Genomic DNA, 3,618 nt, shown 5'->3' on the forward strand with positions numbered 1-3,618 from the left:
AAGGGACCATCATCAACTTCTGCTACCAGATAATCTCAAAGATTGGGCCGCGAGCTTGTCGGCAGTCCAGAACGCGGACCTCAGACAAGAATTCTTTCGCATCCAGTCGGAGTTTGCGGACATCATCCATCAAGATGTCCTTCATACCTCGGGGCAGTTCTTCCTCAGATATCAACCGTCCAACATTGAGATAGATGAAATGCTACAAATGCAGGGTGACAACGACCGTGATTTCATGACCATCACGACAGACGACGGCTTCATCCACGTTCCTGTCCGATGAGTCGAGTCGAACGTAGTGATGTGTAGTTCTGAAACATTAATTGGCTCATGTTGTAATTATAATTTAATGAATTCGTATGTCTCTTTGGTTTGGACAGTCGTTCAACTTAGATGTAATCGATGCTATTTATTAGTAGGACCATGAATCGTGCTATTAATGTCTTGCTTTTCTCCTCCGATCCTTTTGTTGCATACTTACATATTGCTTATGTATTGTCTATTGTTTGGCTTGTGCATAGAGATGCCGTCGTATGTCGTGTACAAGGGTAAGGTTCCCGGAGTCTACGACGACTGGGAGGAGTGTCGGAGACAGGTTCACCATTTCAGCGGTAACAGTTACAAAGGGTACACCACTAGGGCGGAGGCCGAATGTAGATACGCCCGCTATCTAGAGGGAGAGAGGAGGGAGCGTTGGAGGAACCGGATGAAGACCAGTTTGATCGCGATGATGCTCATCGTGATGACCACAGCTCTCTTCTATGTGATGGTAGTTTAGATGATCGATATCGACTTGTAATGTGAAGGCAAACTCGATACTCGCGGTCTTGAGACTTGTAATGTTTTATCTTTGTTCGGTCTTTTGAATTCGGAGACTAATATGATGAATTGTATTCGGAGACTAATCTTCTATTGTATTCAATGAATCTGATGTTGCTGTGTGCTGCTGTCTATATTCTGTCCAATAATATATTTTGTAACCTGTGCAAAAATCAGAAAAGCAAAAAAAACCTAATATTCATACTAATGGCGCACCACACAAGACACTAATGGCGCACTGTGATCATCACACTAATGGCGCATTAACTGTTGGTGCGCCATTAAAATGCCAAAGCACATGGGTACATATGGCCCCCTGGGAGGCATTCTAATGGCGCACTGCAGGCTATACTAATGGCGCACTACGTGGTGTGCCATTAGAACACCAGATACTAATGGCGCACCAGTGGTGCGCCATTAGAATTTAATTCTAATGGCGTGATGCCAGTGGCGCACCAGTAGTGCGCCATTAGAAGGCAAATCCGGTGTGCCACTAGCATGCCTTTTCCTAGTAGTGGACGGATCCAAGTTCAGATGCAGGCTGGCATTGTCATGCTCTGGAGTGCTATATCAGGATATAGTATTCCACTGGCCGTGTAGCATTGCTTTTGACAGGTGAGTACTTCTAAGTCTTGGTTTTTGGACGTGTGGCACATGTGTTCGTTTGATAGACCTCTGTTTTTGGAAATGTAGTGATGTTTTATCTGATTGCAGTGCACCGTTTGTTGTAATCTGGGCATTATTTTTTAACTGAAACTGTTCAAAGGAATGACACAAACTACATAGGTCATTTTCTGTCACCTGGGCCAGACAGTGGAATTTACCTAAAGCCTATTTCGGGATTTTCACATCCTCGAGGTTGTTAGCTGTTCAATTTTTCAGAGCTAAATGTCACGTTTGTTCTTAGGTTTCTCCAATAAACTCATTGACTGTAATCCTAGATAACTCCATAGTTTCAGAAGAAAAAATAGTTCTACACTCGATATTGCTTGCTAGGCAGGTCCACCTCCATCAGTTACAACTTGTGTCAGACGAAATCTTTTGAGTCCTTATTATCTACAGGCAAGTCGAAAGAGTCCCGGGAGATAGGCGTTAGTGAGCTTGGTCCTGCTGGTGATCCCGCGCGGCTTCTTCCTGGCCTTCTTCGGCCCTGGTTGCCGGCCGTGGACCTGCTCAGCGGAGGGTCTCTTGGCTGTGTCGGTGGCCGGCTTCTCGCCGTTCTTTCGGAGCTCCTTCTCAATGTCCAGCATGTCTACCGGCAGTTTGATGTCGTGGAACATCTTCTTGATCTCGGCGTCCACCTCCATTCTCGACCTCGGATCGAATAATATTAAGTTTCCTCTCTATGTGTTGAACATTTTGAAGTTGTGCTTGTTTGGCCTTCCTATGCTAGTTGATTCTTGTTTCCATAAGTTGTTTGCTCACAATCCCTATGCATAGGAAGTGGGTTAGACTTTAATGTGCTAGTCATATGCTTCATGATGCTATCTTTTTGTTTCAAATCTAATCTTTTATGTGAGCATCATTAAAATCATCATGCCTAGCTTAAAAGGCACTAAAAAAACGCTTGTTGGGAGACAACCCAACACTTTTACCTACTGTTTTTGTGTGTTCACATGATTAGACTACTATAGTAATCATATTTTATTGCTTTTGTTTCAATAAAGTGCCAAGTAAGACTTTTGGGATGGCTTACGGTGATAGTTGATTTGATCTTGCTGTAAAACAGAAACTTTTGCGCTCAGGAAAACAATTCTCGTTTTCAACATAAGTGTGATAAAATGATGATTCTTTTTGAAGAAGAATAATAGACAAATTACCCAGGTTTTCCTATTTTTTCAGAATTTTTGGAGTAGCAGGAGTATGGTTGGAGCACAGATTACTATAGACTGTTCAGTTTTTGACAGATTCTGTTTTCAAAGCATAGTTTGCTTGTTTTCTACTCCCTCCGTTTGGAATTACTTGTCGCAGAAATGGATGTATCTAGACGTATTTTAATTCTAGATACATCCATTTCCGAGACAAGTAATTCCGAACGAAGGGAGTAGTTTCTATGGCTTATATTGCTCAATATAAATTGTGGAAATGATATGCTACCGTAGAAATTGTGTGGAAACAATTATGAGTCTTGTCTTTGACAGTACTAAAGTGAAATGGTTTGCTCTTTATCATACTAACCTATGTCACAAAGTTTCGTTAAGTTTTGTGTGATTGAAGTTTTCAAGTTTTTGGTGAGATGCCGATATGAGGAGAATAAGGAGTGACAAGATCCTAAGCTTGGGGATGCCCAAGTCACCCCAAGGTAATATTCAAGGAATATCCAAGCAACTAAGCTTGGGATGCCCCGGAAGAAATCCACTCTTTCGTCTCCAACATTATCGGTAATCTCACTTGGAGCTATGTTTTCATTCGTCACATGATATGTGTTTTGCTTGGAGCGTCATGTTATTTTGTTAGGATTTGCTTGCTGTTATTTAGAATAATGTTTTGCATCTTTTATTTCAATAAAAATGTTAAGTATAGCCTTTGCCATGCTTATTTTGCAAGTCTACATGTTGCTGTTTCAAAACAGAAAGTTTACCGCTGTTGCAAAAATTCCCTAGAAAAGTTAGAATATGATAAAATGTTGAAACTTTTTGCAAAATAAGCTCTGATACATTTTCTACAGTTTTGGAAATTTTCATAATGTTTGGAGTTGAATAAGTATTGATACTCTTGCATTATGTACAGACTGTACTGTTTTGGCAGATTGCTGTTATGTTTGCATTGTTTGCATATGTTTGCTTGTTTAATGATTCT

The sequence above is a fragment of the Triticum dicoccoides genome, chromosome 3A (assembly GCF_002162155.2).
Source record: "Triticum dicoccoides isolate Atlit2015 ecotype Zavitan chromosome 3A, WEW_v2.0, whole genome shotgun sequence".
NCBI lineage: Eukaryota > Viridiplantae > Streptophyta > Magnoliopsida > Poales > Poaceae > Triticum > Triticum dicoccoides.